This window comes from Cupressus sempervirens, chromosome 4 (genome assembly GCF_028749045.1).
Source record: "Cupressus sempervirens isolate cs-2001-9-10 chromosome 4, ASM2874904v1, whole genome shotgun sequence".
Classification (NCBI taxonomy): Eukaryota; Viridiplantae; Streptophyta; class Pinopsida; order Cupressales; family Cupressaceae; genus Cupressus; species Cupressus sempervirens.
In genome coordinates, this window is record NC_143121.1 from 687,057,468 (window position 1) to 687,079,654 (window position 22,187).

The window sequence follows — 22,187 nt, forward strand, 5'->3', positions numbered from 1 at the left end:
GTGCCGAGTTGCCCTTCATGTGCCGAGTTCACTTGGCTCCTTCTTGTGCTGAGTTCACTCGACACAATCCTACCACTCAGTTTATTAAAGTGCTGAGCAAAATTGGCACTCGACAATAGTTAGTGCCGAGTGAAAAATTAATATTTAGTTTTTAATTTTTTCACATGGTATCAGAGCTTTGAGGCCCCACATCCATAGTGAGTTAGGGAAAAAGAATTTGGGATATTTATTATGGTAGGAGATGCAAGAAAGATATGGCATCAGCCACCACCCTTCAATGGACAAAATTATGATACATGGTCAAAGAAGATGAAAACCATAATAGTTGCAAATGATTTATGGGAGTTTGTAGCTAATGGGTTCAATGATGTGATAGACCTAGCTCAGTGTGCTAGTCTTACCAATAATCAAAAGACTCATTTGAAAGAGTCAAGGAGGAAGGATGCTAAGGCATTAAGTCTTATTGAAGCAACATTGATAGAGATAGTTTTTCCCAAAATTGCAGCAGAAAATTATGCAAAGGAAGCATGGGATATCCTTGAGATGGAATTTGAAGGGACTGATAAAGTCTGTACAATAAAGCTACCAAATATAAGGAGGGAGTTTGAAAACCTTCAAATGAAGGAAAATGAATCAATTGCAGATTTCAGTTCAAGGACCTCCAATGTGATTAACCAACTAAAGTCAAATGGAGCAGACTATCAAGAGCAGAGGATAGTGAAAGATATTGAGGAGTTTACCTCATAAATATGACAATTTGGTCATGACCATAGAAGAGGCAAAAGACCTCACTATTTTGACAATGGATGAGTTGATGGGTACTCTTCAAACCCATGAGCATAGAATCAACAGATCTGCATCTTCTTCTTCCCAAGAGAAAGCATTCAAGGCTCGGTCAAATCTAAGAGGAAGGGGGAGAGGAAGAAATGGCTCAGGTAGAAACTCCAAAGGTAGAGGCCGAGGTAATAGAGGACAAAGAAATGCTATAGCAGAAAGCTTAGAAAGAGCAGATGGAGCAAGTAGCTCACAAAGTACTTCAAGAGGAGGTAAGAAAAACTACAACTCAAATAGGAGTAATGCAGAATGCTACTACTATCATAAATATGGGAATTATGCAAGTGAATGTTGGAAGAAGAAAAAATGATCAGTCAGGACAAGCAAATGTGGCTAATGTAAACATGGGAAGTGGAAACAATGCCACTGCCTTCATCATGTGTAATGTTGGTGAAGAAGGAAGCCCTGAGATTTGGTACCTTGATAGTGGATGTATCAACCACATGAGTGGTAATGAAACCTTTTTTTCATTCATTGACAATAGTTTCAAATCTAAGATTAAAATGGGTAACAATGGAACCCTACCAGTAGTGGGCAAAGGATCTATTATGGTCCACACCAAGAAAGGTTAGAAGAAGGAAATACAAAATGTGTATTTTGCCCTTGGTATGAAGCACAATTTGATGAGCATTGGTCAGCTCATTCAAAATGGATATGAAGTGATGATGGAGAATGACATGTGTGTCATTCATGAAAAGGATGGGAGCAGGAACTTACTTGCGATAGTTCAAATGAAAAAGAACAGAATGTTTCCCTTGAGGATAGAGACATGTTTCTCATCTCAAGTTGGTACTGCATCTCCCACACAATTAGCTCTAAGGAGTGTGATTGAAGACCCATCACGGCTATGGCACCTCAGGTATGGTCATCTAGGCTATGCTAGTTTAAATTCATTGTCCAATAAAAGAATGGTAGAAGGTCTACAACATATAGGAAATTCATGTGACAAGTGTGAGACCTGTATTTTGGATAAGCAACATAAGCTTCCCTTTAATTTTAGATTTTCTAGGAAGGCTAGATATCCATTAGAGTTAGTGCATATTGACCTAGTCGGTCCTATGCAAGTTACTTCCATTGGGGGGAGTACTTACTTCATGACTTTTATTGATGATTTCAGGCATAGGACATGGGTTTATTTTTTGAAATCTAAATCTGAAGCATTTGATAAGTTTCTTGAGTTTAAAGCCTAGGTTGAAAGAGAATGTGGACTCTATATCAAGGTCCTAAGACCAGATAGAGGAGGGGAGTATACCTCCAATTCTTTTGTAATTTTTTGCAAGAAACATGGCACAAAGAAAGAGCTCACAACCAGCTATACACCAAAGCAGAATGGAGTGGCTGAAAGAAAGAATAGGACCATTGTTGAAATGGCAAGGAGCATGATGAAAGGGAAAGGTCTCCTAACTAAATTTTGGGGAGAAGTTGTGGTAACAACAGTTTACCTAATTAATAGGCATCTTATAAAGGCAGTCCATGATAGAATTCCAATGGAAGCATGGTCACGAGGAAGATGGATAGTTGAACACCTAAGGGTGTTTGGATGTGTTGCATATGCACATGTGCCTAAAGAGAAAAGGAAAAAATTGGATGATAAAGGTGTGAAGTGTATCTTCATAGGGTACAACTCAGAATCAATGGCATATAGATTGTATGACCCAATGAACAAGAAGATGATTCTTTCAAGAGATGTGAAATTTCTTGAAAATTAGTCATGGTATGGACAAACTGATGAGTCATCGAGCACCTCAAGTAAAGTGCCAATTATGAGTGAAGAAGACGTTGATGAACAACAAGAAGGAGTAGATAGAAGAAAATTCAAGTAGCCTCAATCATTGTCGAGCTCCTCTAGGCATGATCGAGTGCCAGTGCCTAGGAGTAGTGAAAATTCTAATCCCACGCTCTCCTTCCTATTACCAAGAAAGATCAAGAGTCTTAGGGGGATATACTAAGATGAAAGGTATGAAGATTATGACAAGAGTGTTAAGTTTGCATTATTTTCTCATAGTGATCCAATATATTTTGAAGAAGCTATTAAGAAGAAGAAATCATGTAAGGCCATGGATGAGGAGACAGATGCTATAGAAAGGAATGAGACATGGGAGCTGATTGATTTTCCTCCCAAGAAGCAAGTGATTGGAGTGAAATGGGTCTACAAGTCCAAATGCAATGCTAAAGGCAAGATTGATAGGCATAAGGCAAGGTTGGTAGTCAAGGGCTACAAATAGTAGTATGGTAGAGATTATGATGAGACATATGCCCCAGTTGCAAGAATGGAAACTGTGCATGCTGTCATAGCAATTGCAGCTCAGCACAAATGAAAGGTATACCAAATGGATGTGAAGTCCGCCTTCCTAAATGGTGTATTGAAGAAAGAAGTATATGTGGAGTAGCCACCTGGTTATGAAGTAGTAGGTGAAAAGAACAAAGTATATAGATTGAAGAGAGCTCTTTATGGGCTCAACCAAGCTCCAAGGGCATGGTACAGTAAGATTGACTCATATTTGATGAGCAATAATTTTAGCAAAAGAAATGGTGAGCCTACTCTCTACATCAAGGAAACAAATGGAAATGTGTTGATTGCTGTCTTATATGTAGATGATTTGATTTTTACTACTAATGACAAGGCTCTAGTCAGTGAGTTCAAAGAGGCCATGAAAAATGAATTTGAAATGACATACCTAGGTCTCTTGAAGTACTTTCTAGGCATAGAAGTAAAACAAATGCATGATGGCATCTTCATCTCTCAAGAAAAATATGTAGGGCAGATCTTGGAGAGATTCAAAATGTAGAACAGCAAGCCAACCCCCACACCAACAGCAATAGGTCTAAAGTTGAGCAAGGAAGACTCTAGCAAGAGAGTGGATCCAACACTATACAAGAGTATGGTTGGAAGTTTAATGTTTTTGACTGCAACTCGGCCAAACCTAATGCATGCAGTAAGTTTGATTTTCATATTTATGGAAACATCAAAGGATTCCCATTGGAAAGCTAGAAAGATTATCCTAAGGTATGTGAATGGTACCAAGGGATTTGGGGTTTTGTATACTACATCAAATAATTTCAAGTTGGTTGGTTACATAGATAGTGATTGGGATGAAAGTATAGATGATAGGAAGAGAACTTCTGGATATGTATTTCATATGGGATCCAGTGCAATTTCATGGGCATCCAAGAAGCAACCTATTGTTACTCAATTTATAATAGAGGCTGAATACATAGAAGCAAATACAGCAGCATGTCAAGCTATTTGGTTAAGGAAGATCTTGACAGACTTGAATGAAAGGCAAGAGGATGGAACCACAATTTATTGTGATAACATCTCTTCAATTGCATTGTCCAAGAATCTAGTCTTCCATGGTAGAAGTAAGCATATTGAAATTAGATATCACTTCATCAAACAATTGGTGGAGAATGGGGATATCAAGATGGAATTTTGTAAGTTTAAGCAACAGCTAGCAAGAAGTTTTACCAAGCCATTAGGGATTCAAACTTTTGTACACCTAAGAGAGTGTTTTGGTGTAGTTGATGTTGATCAGTAGTGATCCTTGTTTTTTTTCCTCAAGACAAAGGGGGAGTGTTGGAATATTAAATGCAAAAGTCCCTTTGCCCCTAGAGCCAAATGCCCACCTACCACCCTTGACAAATTGTTGAACAGATAGAAAATATGAATGCGGTAGGTGATTTTTCAAATTTGTAAAAGAGGGGGAAATTTTGTGTGGTAGAAGACAAAAGGAATGTCTCACATTCATTCTAGTAGTAGAAGTTGAAGTTTAGTAGAGCAAAGAAGATTAGATGTTATAGAGAGAAGAGAAGTGATCAACAGATCTAGTCGTCAAAGTAGAGAGATAGAAGGAAGTTCATTTTGTGCCTGCAGATGCACATGTTTCTTCTCTAGTCATTCTGTAAGTTTATTGTTTGTTTGATTCAACCTGTGAAGTAGTGATTTCTCCATGCATTATTGTATGCAACCATTAGAGTTGCAAGTTTAAAGTTTTTGAAGTATTGAAGTTTTTTAAAGTTTTAGGCTTATTTTAGGGTTTTCTAGTTGAAGCTGAATGCTCCAAGATTTTGTACTGATTTAATCAAAGTTGAATAGAAAGCAAGGAGGCATACTAGAATCCATTGTTCTTCTTCTATTCATTGCATTTGAGAAGTTTGTTTGGAAGTTTCAAGCTTTGGTTCTCTAGTTTTAATGGTTAGAAAGTTAACATTATAGTTTTTTCACTCGATATTGTCATTGGTAGAAGTCATTCTCTACAGTGGCTACTGAGTTCACTCGGTACCTTCTTCTATTGAGCTCCACTTTGTGTAGGGCCCATTTCCCATTGCACCAAAAGCCATGACTGTTAGTGAACATGGACCACCACATAATTAACCACTTGTGGGCAGGGGAGTGCATTGCATCACCCAACAATCTCCCCCTCAACGCACATACAAGGTGCTTATGCTGGTTGGGAAGGCACCAGGGAGATTTGAACCCATGACTAGGCCAAAACCAAGCTCTGATACCAATTGTAGGGCCCATTTTCCGTTGCACCAAAAGCCATGACTGTTAGTGAACATGGAACACCACATAATTAACCACCTGTGGGTAGGGGAGCGTGTCGCATCACCCAACACTTTGCAGTGGCTATCAAATTCACTCGGTAATCAAACTATGGAGCTCACTTAGCATCCATTGGTGCTGAGTTTCTCTTCACATGCCGAGTTCACTTGACTCCTTCTTGTGACGAGCTCACTTGACACACTCCTACCACTTGATTTATTAAACTGCCAAGCGAAATTTGCACTCGACAATATTTAGTGCCATGTGAAAAATTAATGTCATGAAATTTCTATAATGAATAAGAAAATTTTAGTTGAATATAATCTGAAGATCATAGTTTGGGCATATCACTCATGGTGACCTTCCTGGATATAGCTCTTGAATTTAAATCTTCCATTAGATATGTGTCGTAGGGATAATTATATGTGAGATGGATGCTTATGTATTAAAGTCTTCTGTTTAATACGTAGCACTTGAATTATTTTATGTGAGCGTTTATTTGGAGCTGCACTTGATATCCTCATTATTATTAATATATTTACTATGTATACTATTAATTATATTGATAAAGAAAATTGAATTTAAAATAATTATTAAATAGGCAATTATAAATTTACTCAATATTTTTCTAAAAACATTAATTGGAAGGGATTAAGATTATTTGAGACGTTATAAACCAAAATCATACTTTTGTTTTTTTGAGGCTGACATCATAGGTAGGAATAATAAAAGGTGAGAAAGGAATTTTCTCCCAATAACTATCATTATATATAAATATAGTATGTATATTCTCTAAACTGAGCATATCATAGTAAATATGAGAACACTTTACAGGCTCATCTGAAGAGCACAAAGCTTGCAAAATATTTTGAGTAGGTATTATATGTAGATTATAGCACAAGGAAACTTTTATTTGGATAAACTAGTACACTGTGACTATGGATGCCACATTTTATCCAAGTAGATAAGAAATGTCCACTTCAAATTGATGGTGGGCAAAGCAAAGGAAGAAAATAAAATATAAACAAAATCACAATTAGATTGATGCACAACAAACTCAATATGTATTGCCTTGTGAAAGTTGGATTACAAATGCCTCTTTTATAGAGGACTTTGGAAACCTCTAGATATTGCCAGTCATAGCTGACTTATAATTTTAAACTGCCACCTACATTAACCTACTTCCACCTACATATTCTTCCTTCCTTGCCAAGGCACCTACATGTGGAGGCACCTACATGCTAGAATATACTAGCAATAAATTACAATTTTATATTTATGTGGTAGAAATTACCGCACATTTCTAGAATGTTTCAACACTCCCCTCTAATTTCTACCACTAATTACATCAAAATTTACAATATTCATTTTATCTCTAAAACATTGAAATTTTTCTTGTGGTAGTGCCTTTGTAAATATATCTGCTAATTGATCTTCAGATCTAGAATACTCCAAGCTAATTTCTCCATTGTTGACAGTTCTCAAATGAAGTGATATCTGGTGTCAATATGCTTCATCCTCTTGTGAAAAACATGATTCTTTGATGATTCTAAAGAAGAATACGTCATGCCCTAATTTAGAGTCCCTATAATGTAGCTCAATATTCTCTTTCCTACTTGCCAATGTGAGTTTTTAGGTGAATCCATGAATCTAGAAATTATACTTATTGCATACATAATATCTAGCCTAGTTGCTGTGAAATACATCAAACTACCAACCAGTTTTCTGAATATAGTCATATCAAAATTCATCTCATCATCTTCTTTACTTAGTTTTGTGTTTATTTCCATAGGTGTAGAAATTGGACTACAATTTACCATTCTAAACATTCTCAGAACATCTTTTTCATATTTAGTTTGACAAATGAAAATACCCTTATCATTTTGTGTTACTTCAATGCCAAAAAAATATTTCATCAAACCCAAATCTATCATCTCAAATTCCCTCATTGTTGCTGATTTAAACACTTCAATAGAAAGGTTACCTATAAAGATCAACTCATCAACATACAAGAAAACAATCAAAATTTGACCTTCCTTATTGACCTGGTGTATAGTGTTGGCTCACTAGTGCTTCAATTGGATCCATTAATTATCAAGTATGAGTCAATTATACTATACCAATCCCTTTGTGCCTACTTTAACCCATAAAGTTCTTTCTTCAATTTGTAAACCTTGCATTCCTATCCTTTTACTTCATAACTTAGTGGTTGTTGCACATAAACTTCTTCGTTAAGTTGATTTTACATCCATTTGTTCTAAGCTAGAATAGCTAGAACCATTCTAATAGTATCTAGTCAAGCTATAGGTGCAAAAGTTTCATTCTAATCAACTCCATATTCTTGTGCAAAACCTTTGGCCCCTAGTCTAGCCTTATATTTATCAATTTCCCCATTTGCCTTATACTTAGTTTTATAAACCCATTTTATGCCTATGTAGTCTTTATCTTTAGGCAAATCAACTAGTTCCCATTTGTCATTCTTCTCAATAGATTCAATTTCATCATTCATTGCATTAATCCATTGTTCTTCCTTAATTACGTCTTCAAAATATATAGGATCTTGACCAAATAAAGCAAAATTTGATTGTAAATCAATTTTCTCCCCTTGTCCATAAATCTCTCACAAACTTTTAGTTTAGTTTTTCTTAATCATTGATCTGAATGATGCAAGTGTAGGATTAGAGTCATTACTTGTGGACTTGAAGATTCTCCTTGCCCATCTTCCATTTGTGTGTTATCTCCATGTGTACTTCTTGAAGGAGTTCCTCATTGCTCATTTGTTTGATCTGCTTGATTTTCTTGGTCTTCTCTTATGACAACCCTCTCTAATAATGATGAAGGAGACACTCCTAATTTCCTCCCAATATAAAAATCTTAAATGCTAGAGCTAATAATGGTGAAATTTATGTAATGAATAGGAAAATTTTAGTTGAATATCATCTAAAGATCATAGTCTGGGCATATCGATCACGGTGGCCCTCCTGGATACAACCCTTGAATTTAAATCTTCCATCAAATATGTACCATAGGGATAATTATATGTGAGATGGGCATGCATATTTATTTCAGTCTTGTGTTTAATAAATAGCACTTGAATTCTTTTATGTGACCATTTATTTAGAACTGCACTTGATATCCTCATTATTATTAATATATTTCCTATGTATACTATTGATTATATTGATTAAGAAAATTGAATTTAAAATAATTATTAAATAGGTGATTATAAATTTAAATAAATTTACTCAATATTTTTCTAAAAAAATTAATTGGAAGAGATTAAGATGACCTGAGACATTATAAACCAAAATCATACTTTTGTTTTTTTGAGGCTGACATAATAGGTAGGAATAATAAAAGGTGACAAAGGAATTTTCTCCCAATAACTATAATTATATATAAATATAGTATGTATATTCTCTAAAGTGTGCATTTCATAGTAAATATGAGAACACTTTACAGGCTCATCTGAAATGCACAAAGCTTGCAAAAGATTTTGAGTAGGTATTATATGTAGATTATAGCACAAGGAAACTCTCATTTGGATAAACCAGTACATTGTGACTATGGATGCCACATTTTATTTAAGTATATCAGAAATATCCACTTCAAATTGGTGGTGAGCAAAGGAAAGGAAGAAAATAAAATATAAACAAACTCACAATTAGATTGATGCACAACAAACTCAATATGTATTACCTTATGAAAGTTGGATTACAAATGCCTCTTTTATAGAGGACTTTGGAAACCTCTAGATATTTCTAGTCATAGCTGACTAATAATTTTACAATGCCACCTACATTCACCTACTTCCACCTACATATGCTTCCTTCCTTGCCAAGGCACCTATAGGTGGAGGCACCTACATACTAGAATATACTAGTAATAAATTACAATTTTATATTTCTGTGGTAGAAATTACAACACATTTCTAGAATGTTCCAACACTCCCCTCTAATTTTTACCACTAATTACATCAAAATTTACAATATTCATTTTATCTCTTAAATATTCAAATTGTTCTTGTTGTAGTGCCTTTGTAAATATATTTGCCAATTGATCTTCAGATCTGCAATGCTCCAAGCTAATTTCTCCATAGTTGACTAGTTCTCAAATGAAGTGATATCTGGTATCAATATACTTTTTTCTCTTGTGAAAAACATGATTCTTTGATAGTGAAACGGTGGGCATGTCATCATAATAGATTGTAGTAGGCTCCTCTTGCACGTGCATTAGATCTTTCAAGACTGTTTGCATCCATACTGCTTGACATACTGTTGATGTAACTGATACATATTCTGGTTCTACTGATGAGATTGCCACAATAGGTTTCTTCTTTGATGCCCATGCCACAACACCTATTCCAAGATGAAATGTATATCCAGATGTACTTTTTCTATCATCAATACTTCCTACAAAGTCACTATCAGTATATCCAACAAGCTAAAAATCATCTAAAGAAGAATACACCATGCCATAATTTAGAGTCCTTGCAATGTACCTCAATATTCTCTTTCCTAATTTCCAATTTGAGTTTTTAGGTGAATCCATAAATCTAAAAATTAAACTTACTGCATACATAATATCTGGTCTAGTTGTTGTGAGATACATCAAACTACCAACCAGTTTTTTGAATAGAGTCATATCAAAATTCATCTCATCATCTTCTTTTCTTAGTTTTGTGTTTATTTCTATAGGTGTAGAAACTAGACTACAATTTACCATTCTAAACCTTCTCAAAACATTTTTTCCATATTTAGTTTGACAAATGAAAATACCTTTATCATTTTGTGTTACTTCAATTCCAAGAAAATATTTCATCAAACCCAAATCTATCATCTCAGATCCCTTCTTCATTTTTTATTTAAACACTTCAATATAAAGGTTACATGTAAAGATAAAATCATCAAAATACAAGAAAACAATCAAAATTTGACCTTCCTTATTGACCTAGTGTATAGTGTTGGCTCACTAGTGCTTCTATTGAATCCATTCGCTATCATGTATGAGTCAATTCTACTATACCAAGCCCATGGTGCTTGCTTTAACCCATAGAGTTCTTTCTTCAATTTGTAAACCTTTCCTTCCTATCCTTTTACTTCATAACCTGGTTGTTGTTACACATAAAATTCTTCGTTAAGCTAATTTTACATCCATTTGATAAACCATCCATTTATTTTGAGCTGCAATAGCTAGAACCATTCTAACAATATCTAGTCAAGCTACAGGTGCAAAATTTTCATTATAATCAACTCCATTTTCTTGTGCAACCCCTTTGGCCACTAGTCGAACCTTATATTTGTCAATTTCCCCATTTGCCTTATACTTAGTTTTATAAACCCATTTTACACCTATGCAATCTTTATCTTTAGGCAAATCAACTAGTTCTGATGTATCATTCTTCTCAATAGATTCAATTTCATCATTCATTGCATTAATCTATTGTTCTTCCTTAATTGAATTTTAAAATATATGGGATCTTGACCAAATAAAGAAAAATTTGATTGTAAATCAATTTTGTCCCCTTGATCATAAATCTCTCACAAACTTTTAGTTTTTTTTTTCTTAATTCTTGATCTTAATAATGCAAGCGTAGGATTAGAGTCATTACTTACTTGTGAACTTGAAGATTCTCCTTGCCCATCTTCCATTTGTGTGTTATCTCCATGTTTACTTCTTGAAGGAGTTCTCCCTTTCTCATTTGTTTGATCTACTTGATTTTCTTGGTCTTCTCCTTCTTGGTCATCATATAGTATTGGAGTTGTGCCTATTATATTCTTGTCTATATTGCTATCCCAAGATTCTTCTTCTTTGAAAACATCTCTACTTATTATCACTTTTCTAGTTATAGGATTAAACAATGTATATGTCTTAGATTGTTCATCATAACTAATAAAAATATATTTTTCACTCTTATTATCCAATTTACTCCTTATTTCATTAGGAATGTGTGCATATGCAATGCAACCAAATACTCTAAAATAGGAAACACAATGGTGCTTACCAAATCCATGCTTGTTGCCGAATCATGTTCCTTACAATCTCGGTTGGACTTCTATTTAAGATATAAATAGCACAAGCTACTAATTCAGCCCAATATTCATTTGGAAACTTCTTAGTTTTCAGCATGCTCCTTGCCATCTCCATTATTGTTTGATTCTTTCTTTCGGCAACACCATTCTACTGAGGTGTATAACTTGTAATGAACTTCTTCTTTATTCCATGATGCCTACAATAATCTAAAAACTCATTTGACATGTATTCTCCTCCTCTATCTAACCTTAATACCTTAATGCATAGACCACCTTGTTTCTCAAGAAATGCCTTGAACTCCTTAAACTTGCTAAATGTTTCAGATTTATATTTAAGAAAAAAACTGATATCTTCCGACTAAAGTCATCAATGAATGTTAGAAAATAAATGCTCCCCCCTAATGATGGTGTTTGCTTTGGACCACACAAGTCTGTATACATAATTTCTAAAGGTGCCCAAGCTCTATTTGATATTTCTTTTGGAAAAATTTCTCTATGTTGCTTAGGAAAAATACAACTTTCACATGAACTCAATGTTTCCTTAATGGGAGGTAAACCTTTGACCATATTTTTCCTTTGCAACAAATATAAACCCTTGAAATTTAGATGACCATCCCTCATATGCCATTTTCGTTATTGATCTTGACATGTTGCCTTTAAACTTGTGTCATTCTCCTCCATCACTCCACTTTTCATGTGAAGTGGAAACATTCTATTGTCTATCATTTCAACCCTTGCAATCACCATGTTACTTGGAGAAATATCAAATGTAGTGCACAAGTTATTTTTAAAAATAACTTTATAACATTTTTGTGTAAGTTGTCCTATGCTTACAAGATTATGCTTCAAACCAAATACAAAATACACATCAAGAATAGATTTCTTACCAAGCTTTCTCATCACATTAATTGTACCATTTCCTTTAACTTTTACTATGTTATCATTACCCAATTTCACATCTCATTTGGCTAAAGTATCTAAGCTTTCCAATATATCTCTATTTCCTATCATATGTTTACTACAACCACTATCTAGAAAAAAAACATCACTTGGACTCTCTTGAGCAACATTGCATGTAATAAATAATATCTCAAAACTACTCTCTGAAAAAATTGCATTTTGCTTCCCCATATCTACTTGTTTCTTTCTACATTCATTTGTCAAATGTCCAATTTTTTTGCAATAATAACATTGAACATTTGATTTTTCATACCTTTTTGATGCCTAATTGTTATTATATCCCCTTGAATTTTGATTTCTCCATGCTCCAGAATTTGGACTCTTTCTTTCTTCTCTTTGATAATTGTTGATGCATGTGCCTCTTCATCTGAATCCAAAATTTCTTCTTCCTCTGCCTTTGCCAAATGTTATCTAAGACTTGAAAGAATTCTCCAAAGTTGTGTCAGTATTCTTATTCATCCTAGATTCATGTGCAATTAATGACCTAAACAAATCATCTAAAGACAACAATGATAGATTTTTAGATTCCTCAATAGTAACCACAAATATATAAAACTTAGTTGGAAAACTTCTTAAGATCTTTTCTATAACTTTTTGATCAAAAAAATCTTCACCATTTAATCTAATTTGATTGACAATATTCATAATATTCACTGAAAAATGATCTATTGATTTAGATTCTTTTATTTGTAGATTTTCAAAGGTTCTTCTAAGTGATTGCAATTTGGCTAGTTTAACCTTGGATGTACCTTGATATGTACTTTCCAAAATTTCTCAATCTTGTTTAGCTGAACTTACATTCCTAATTCTTCGAAAAATTAATTCTTCCATACCTGTTTGTATGAACATCATAGCTTTCCCATCTTTTTCTCTATTTTTTTGCAATTCCTTTCTTTGATAGTCATTCAAATTAGATTCATCAGCTGGCTCTTCAAAACCTTTTTCAACAATCTCAGTTAGCCCTTGAGATGTAAACAAAGTTGTCATTTTAATTTCCAATGTATCATAATTTTTACTAGTGAGAAGTGGAATTTGAGGTTGCACATAAGATACATTAGAGGCCATACTTCCAAAACAATTTAAAATCATTTATACCACACTTCTCAGAACTTCTTTAAAATGAATCACACACAAAATATACTATTTTTTTTTCATTCAAATGCTTCCAATACAATAAGCTTAAAACATAATGAAACCAAATACCTTCCTTGGTATGCCTTGGCAACAAAATGGTTGCTTAGCCTTACTACTAGATCACTCTTCAAAGCTACAGCTTCTCCTCTTAGCCAATCTTCAAAAATCTCCTTCAACTATCTCCAATAGTCTCTTTCAACCTAGCTCTGATACCACAATAATGGTGGACAAAGACAAGGAAGAAAATAAAATATTAAAAACCTCACATTTAGATTGATGCACAACAAACTCAATATGTATTGCCTTGTGAAAGATTGATTACAAATGCCTCTTTTATAGAGGACTTTGGAAACCTCTAGATATTGTCGGTCATAGCTGACTTATAATTTTAAAATGCCACCTACATTCACCTACTTCCACCTACATATGCTTCTTTCCTTGCCAAGGCATCTACATGTGTTAGGTGGAGGCACCTACATACTAGAACATACTAGCAATAAATTACAGTTTTATATTTCTGTGGTAGAAATTACCACACATTTCTAGAATCTTCCAACACAAATACCCTATATCGCCTACTTCATAGAGCTTTGAGCAATAGGCTTCTTTCTTGCTATCATAATATGCATTCATTATTGTACATGATAGTTATTGTGCATGCTTTGCATAAAAGAATATTTCTATTTTGTGATCTTTTACATGTTCAAGATTCTCACATTGCCTCCTTAGGTTTTCAACAATATTAGTACAATTTTCTAGGATTTCAGCTATAGGAGATTCAACTAGTGGATCTAGTTGAATTCTCAGGCAATGCATTACGGTTGGGGGATGTTGGTAAACTCTAAGATGTTGAATCCATAATAGTGAAGACATCATTTTCTATCCTGACACAGAAAGCAATGACAACGATTAATATAACCTCAACCTAATAAGTTTTACAAACCTAGTAGTCATTCATTGACCACACTTCAATCTAATATGACCTAAAAATTAAGCACTCATTAGTAATATATGAAGTTTGAATCATCTAAGTTGAATAAGGCAAGGTAGTTGTTCTCAAATAAATTTGAATAATCTAAATTATTTGAAAAAAAAGCTCCAAGTTCTTTTGGTGGTTTAAAATTCTCTCCTGGAAAATGAAAATTTATGTTGCTTCATGTTGTAGTTAAATTTTGAATAATATAAATTACTTGAAGCAAAAGGCAGCTTTTTTTGGGAGTTCAAAATTCTTCTCTCAAAAAATTAAAATTTAGGTGTTTTCGTGTTGTAGTTAAATTTGACAGATCCTATGATGGAAATAGGGAGAAGAGATAAAGAAAATAAAATGTAATCAATCAAAATACCAAAATAAAGATAAGGAGTAAATTGCATTTGAACTATGAAATATTTATATATATCTCTATAAGATATACAACATGTTGATTACATAAAACAACAATATAGAGATACTACTCACTCACTACAGGATGCAAAAAAACCTACCTTTCTCTTACATTTCAGATTGTTCTGCTCTACTACTGCATATTATGTTTTCAAACTATTCACACACACAAATTAAAAACTCTCAAACTCACCGTATGTTGCAGACAAAGGAGGGAGCAAAAGTTAAGGACACTTTCTTCAAGTTTCAAATCCACCCTAGGAAGTTTCTTGAAATTTATGATTTAATATTTATTTTTAATTGAAAAGTCTTGCACAAAATGATTGACTAGGCATGATCCGATGGAGGTGGCAAGTAAGTCCATGCTAAAATAAATGAGGCAGTTGAAAATTAATTCGAGAACTCTCCCTTAATTACAACTGTTATCTATGATTCCCAATCAATCTCTTCGATGCATAAAACTTTCTTGTCCCAGTTGTTTGGTGAAGATGTCAACATATTGATGCTCTGATCTGCAATATTTCAAATTAATTTCACCATTTCTGATGAGCTCCGTGATGAAATGATACCTTTTGTCAATGCATTTGCTTCTTTTGTGAAAAACTGAATTTTTTGATAATGTTATGGCTGAATTGTTATCACAATATGTGTTTGTTGCATCTTCTTCTTATTTCAGCTCTATCAACACTCTTCTCATCCAAATCACTTGACTTTCTACACTGGTGGCTGCTACATACTCTACTTCAGCTATTGAAAGAGTGACAATTGGTTGCTTATTTGAAGCCCATGGTACTAAGCCTGATCCAAAATGAAAAGTATAACCTGAAGTAATTTTCCTATCATGAATACATCTGCACAATCACTTTCAGCGTATCCTATCAGCTTGAAATCATTTGATTTTAAATAAAATATTCCATCGCAATCTCTATATATCATCACCAGAGTCTCACACTCTTCCATCACTCAATCTCCCTTGAAATCAGATATATAAAAAACGGGTTATTTTCGAGTGCTACCGAAAGAGGCATAATATTCTTGTGATACATATTTAGCAGAGCAAAGATGCAGCTAGCAAAGAACGCAGTAGTAGCAACCAAGGAGAAAGTGAGCAATGCAGTCACCGACACAAAGGAGAGCATGGAAAAGGCCAAAGCTTCTACCTAAGGAAAGGTTAATGGCCACTCTTGATTATAGTTGTTGGATAAATGTTGAAGTTTTTTACATTCTTCTTTTAATTGGTTAATGTAAAGTTGTGTTATTGCAGATAGAGAATGTTTCAGTGCATGACAAAACTCAAAATTAAGCGAGTGAATGTGAAGCAGAGCGTAAGGCTCATGCTGAGAAGGCCCAACATGCGGCTCAGAAAGAAGAGGTGAAATACATGGTCCACACTGCTCCAACACATCATGATCATAATCTCCTCGCTATGCACAATACTCATAATCATAATCCTCTCACTACGCATCAGAATCGTGCCACTGCTAATGATAATCCTCTCACTACACACCATGATCCTGCCACCACTACACATCACAATCCTCTTACTACGTACCATAATCCTGCCACCACTACACACCATAATCATCTCAGTACTCACCACAATCCTCTGACTACACATGGGCATACGACCACTACCACCACCACAACTGATACGCATGATCCCAATACAGGGCTTTTTCCGGTGAGCCCTTGGTAATATTGGCCATTCTGATGGCCTTTTTTGAATGTGTTTTTCTCTATATTTGTAATGTTGGTGGATTTGGAGAGTAGTCCCCATGGTCTTGTAATAAGGCATTGTGATGAACCTTTCCTGGGGTTTTATTTCTTTTTTTTATCTCGTGTGGTGTTTTTGTGAAGGATGAGAGCGTGCACTTCATTTTGTATCAAAAGTATTGTGATGCAATAAAACAGATACAGATTTATATGTGGTAAGGGAAGTTCGTTGATCTATGAAAATGATAGATATATGATAAAGTTTGGTAGTGGATGATCTGGAAAAATGTTTTAAGGGATTGTGAATATACAAGCAGAATAGGCATATGTAAATTTTTAAAATTTTGAATTCTTCATTTGGATGCATCAAATTGGAATTGGAATACGAAATAAAATAGTTATACGTATTCTAATTTTGGCCCAAAAATGAGGTTTTGCAATTCCACCCAAATAGGTGGAATTGGAATACATATTCCTATTCTAGTTTTATTTATTTTAGAAAACATAAATTTTTGGGTCCGCGAATTTCACATCAAATTCTAACTGAACCAAATAGAGAATAGGAATACATACCCCTATTTTCTATTCTAGAATGAGTATTTCGGAATAGCTATTCCTATTCCCCTATTCCTATTCTGGCAGCCAAACAGGCCCTTACAGATGGATATATAATGGATTTACTAAGCATTACTTGACTTTTAAAAAGAGTGTAGATTATGCACTTTTTTCATAATTTGAGGCTAAACTATACAAATTTCAAGACATTTTTGGACTCTCCTAAGTATCTAAGTTCTATTACAAATGAACTAAATGGTTTTACTTACCACTAACTACTTAGAAAATCTAAGTGAAGATAATGGACTTTTCTCAATACTAAGCATTTTAATATGAGGAATGAGGAGTGGACAAATGGCTTTTACATATATATTAGATTAGCACTTGTACCTTTAAAGGGTGAAGGGGTATGCTGATAATTTGGATATACTTTTGATAGTGTGCTTGAACAGTTATTATTTTTTTATATTTTTGATAATGTATTGAACAATTATTAATTTGTTATAGTTTCGATAATGTGTTTGAACAGTTATTTTTCTGATATGCAAATATAAATTTGTATATCTTTATTTGATCATACTAGATGTTGCACCTTTAAAAGGTGCAAGGAATTTGATACACTTTTGATAATGTTCTTGAACAGTTATTATTTTGATATTTTTGATAATGTGCTTAAATTATTTCTGATAAATATATATATATTTAGTGCATGTTACCTCCTGAATCACTCAACAACTACTGAAATACTTTATGACTATAGATTGCTTGGTAACACTTGTGTGCTCTCAACACACAACTTACTCACTAGACTACTCGATAGCTTAGCATGTATTATGACTTGGTCGCAGTGATGACTGGCCACCATTTCCTAGTAAATGACTAGGTTTTTTGCATGAATAGACAAGTGCCTTTTAGGATCAACACTCATAGGGTTGAGTCAAGAAAAAGATATCATAGGAAGAACAATATATATGTGTGTAGATGTTTCATTTCCATAATTAATATAAACTATTCAAAAGGAAATTGGGTTTTTCTCCTCTATTGCATTTGTCATTAGAAATAGTACTACTATCTACCACTTCCCCCTCCCATTGTATCTTGTTTCTTTTATTAGTCAACTATGACCATTAGTGGACATTCAAAGACTCCATGAGATTCTCTTCTTTGATTAAATGTGCAAGTTTAAATTTCAATATATTTAAATATTTTAGAGTTTGAAAAAATTAAAGAGCTTCAAACTTTGGATAGTAGACAATTGCCTTTTATGGGTTATATAACTTTATACAAGTTAACTTGATAAAAAATGATCTAAGGCATTTCATGTTTACATTCAAAGCTAAACTAAATATTTCTCATAATTTGATTCTAATATCGAAACACTCACATTTCAACTTTATGTGATATGCGCATATGATTATTCATAGAAATTAGTCATAATTTATCTACAATACATTTCAATATGGGAAACGAGTTTGTGATTTTCTTTGAATTTTAATCATTTCGATGACAATTTGTTTTACCATTTTCTATCATTGCACAAGAGAATATACTCTTATTGGCTCTTTGTTGCACGTACATAAATGCACAACTACTAGTTTAATTTAAAATGATAAATCAATACACATTTGCATTAGTTATATGATACTTTAACTAAATTTATATGAGATATAAATAAAATATTATTAAAGAATATGATTAATTAATTATTAATTTATCAGATAATATTTTAAATGATTTTGTTCTATTGTTTCGTTGTATATACTTCATTTTTTATCGTGTGAGGTCTGGCCTCTGAACTCTGATACTCTGCGATCTCTTGTATTTTTTATCTCCTTATTTCTAATATAAAAATAATATTTTAAATCAATTCATAGAATTTTTCTAATAAACCTTCACATCGTACCTAGTAATCTATTATCACCAAAATAATAATTTAAAATGTTGAAATTTTAAAAGTTTTATATTTTACAAATATCAAGATAATAAAAACAAAATATAGAAGAGGATTCACACATAAAATATTCATCTATATGAATATGATAAACATCAACACTAATAAGTAACCTTATATTCCACCGACTACTCCAAAGAAAACCTTATATTTTGCTATGCATCAATATAAAATTAAAATGTTATAGCCATAAGAACCATATAGTATTTATTTACTGATTCTTGGAAAACATTGGGAGCTTACATAAACTATTAAAATTCAATCACGAGAAACACCAGGGAACTTGCAGAAACATCAAACACTAGAGAAGATCACTAGAGAATATGGGAGAGCTCAACTTGCTAAACATAAAAACTTGCATAAGGAAGTGGTAGATGTTCTTTTGAATTCAAGGGCAAGTTGGCATTCTGAGTGTAGGCCGAGCAAGGATGTTGACACTCATGGGCATGGAAACTCCAAAGACTTCTGTCATATCCACATCCCCTTCCATGCTCTATTCAAAACAATTAACCAACTGAGCCAACAGAAGATTCATGTTTGCAACTACCATGCCTGTACTTGGGCATCCTCTCCTTCCTATCCAAAATGGCAACATATCAAAAACGTCCTTGTCCTGTATGAGAACAACATTTTTACTCATAAATCTCTCTGGCCTGAACTCTAGAGGATCTTCCCACAATGATAGGTCTCTTCCTATAGCCCCAACATTAACAACAAGCTTGCTTCTCACAAGAATGAAGTACCCACTAACTATACAATCTTGTGTCAATTCATGTGGTATCAGCAATAGTACTGGTGTGTACAACCTCAGCACCTCCTTTATAACACAATGCAAGTATTCCATGCTTCCTCTCTCTGCCTACCACACATTCTATTTCATCTTGCATTTTCTTGTCCACAATGGGATATTTTAGAACCACACTCATTGCCCGCACATTCTATTTCTATTGGAAATTGAACATTGAGAGCCTGGAGGTTGTCCTCGAGCCCCACACCCATCTACCCTATCAGTTTGTTTCTCACAGGCATCCATGGATGGTAGGCATTTATTTTGGTAGGTGATTTTGAAATTTTAACATTGAGAGGGAAAAAGAATATGACAAAAGGAATGTTTTCTACATTCATTCATTCAAAGAGTCAGTTCAGCAGAGTAGAGAAGATAGAAGTTGTAGAGTAGAGCAAAGCAAAAGGAAAGAGATCAACAAATCTAGTTCGCAAGTGTTTCCCTTGTTCACTCTGTAAGTTTGCTATTGTTGGTTTTGTCCTGTTGAAGTAGTGATTGCTCTAGGCACCAATGTATGTAGCCATTAGAGCTACAAGTTTAAAGTTCATTGAATTTTGAAGTTTTACCAATTTAGGGTTATTTTAGGGTTTTTTGGTGGAAGCCAAATGCTCCCAAATTTTGTAATGTTTTTAATCAAAGTTGAATAGAAAGCAAGCAAGCATACTTGAATCCATTGCTCTTCCTCTATTCATTGTTTTCTAAGAAGTTTATTATTGAATACTTCAGCTTGGCTCTCTGGTTTAAGTGATAAAAATATTAAGTATATAAACAGAACACTCGGCATCCTCTCATGTTGTAGTGATTGCCGAGAATTTTTCTTTTGAGTGCCAAGCTCTTCTTGTGCCAAGCTAACTAAGCACCTACTTCCTATCACTCGGCAATAGTTTGTACCGAGCAAACTGTCACTCAGTACCTTCATGTGCTAAGCACATTGCCACTCGAAACCTTCATGTGTCGAGAAAAACTAGCACTCGAGAATTGTTACTGCTGAGAAAATTTTAGGTTCAGGGTTGATTGTGATATTTTGATTTATATTCTTCACAATTTCATCTTGCATTTTCTTGGCCAAAATGGGATATTTCAAAACCACACTCATTGCCCATTGTAAGGACATAGGTGTTCAAGCCTTAGTGTGTTATGTTCAAGCCATGAGAACACATAAAAAGGAATTTTCTTTTCCTTCACACCTAAATGATTGATCACATTGATATTAAAAACTATCACATAATCAATCCCAAAAAAAAAACAAAAAAAAAAATTTGTATTGTGAATCGGAAGTAGACATATATAATGTACAAAAATGATGGCTTTTGATGTTTTCTTCTTCGATTAGCACTCCATCGAGGCTGTCTATCTCCAAGAGAAGGTCAATGATGTCTTTTGTATTAGACTGCCACTGCCCCTTCTATTGCTGGCACTCCTCTATTATTTTACCCACCACTTTATCAAAGGACTTATGCACCTTTTTCATGTGCCCCTTCACTACTTGCAAGTCCATCCAGTCCAAGAAAGGAATGAATTCCCCAATATTGATAGTTCTTGTTGTAACCACAACATCTGTAGCCATCATTTTTAACTCTTCAACATGGCTGCTTGGGTAAATGATGCAAACAATATCCCCATGTCACCATCAAGAGATATTCTTGTACCCACCAAGATCTACCACATGACTATCTGGGTAAACAATGCAAACAATCAGGTGAGATTAACTGGCTTCCTCCCTTGCTTAGACTTTTCCCAGACTGAACAAACAAGGAGAAGAAATTTGTCCTTCTTCTTTCCTCCATTCACCCCCTCTTCACTAGCAATGTCAACTTTATTTTTTTCCTAATGTCTTTATTTATTCAAGTTCTCCTTAAACCTTCTCTTTTTTGTGTGATTACACCAAGTACTATTTTATGCATCAGACTATTATGTAACTTGCAAAGAGTTGTAATATCCATGTTGAACATGTTAGTAGTGAGTGACGATATCTAGTGGGTAAACCTTAGTTTGTAGAGCCTAGATATAATTCATCAGGCTCCTTTCCTTCACACCCTCACTTTTTTTGGCATGAGGACTCCCTTTTCCTTTTTCCTACTTCTCAAGGAAAAAGAAAGGAATGACAATTGTTTCTAATTTCCTGCAGACCCTAGAGATTAATAGTAATTTCAATAGATTGTTTCTTGTCAGTATCTTTTTTTTTTCTTTCTCTTCATTTTTGTACTTCTCATTATTTAAGTTTTCACTCTCCTTTGACTCCTCTATTTTGTATTTCTAATTAGTCTCTAGGACTACTTCATCTTCTATGGTTTTCC

At 33.9% G+C, this 22,187-nt stretch overlaps 1 pseudogene; it reads left to right on the forward strand.

The window, feature by feature from the left end:
* Window positions 1-15,949: 15,949 nt before the first annotated feature.
* Window positions 15,950-16,819, forward strand: LOC149563130 (uncharacterized; annotated as a pseudogene).
* Window positions 16,820-22,187: the final 5,368 nt, after the last annotated feature.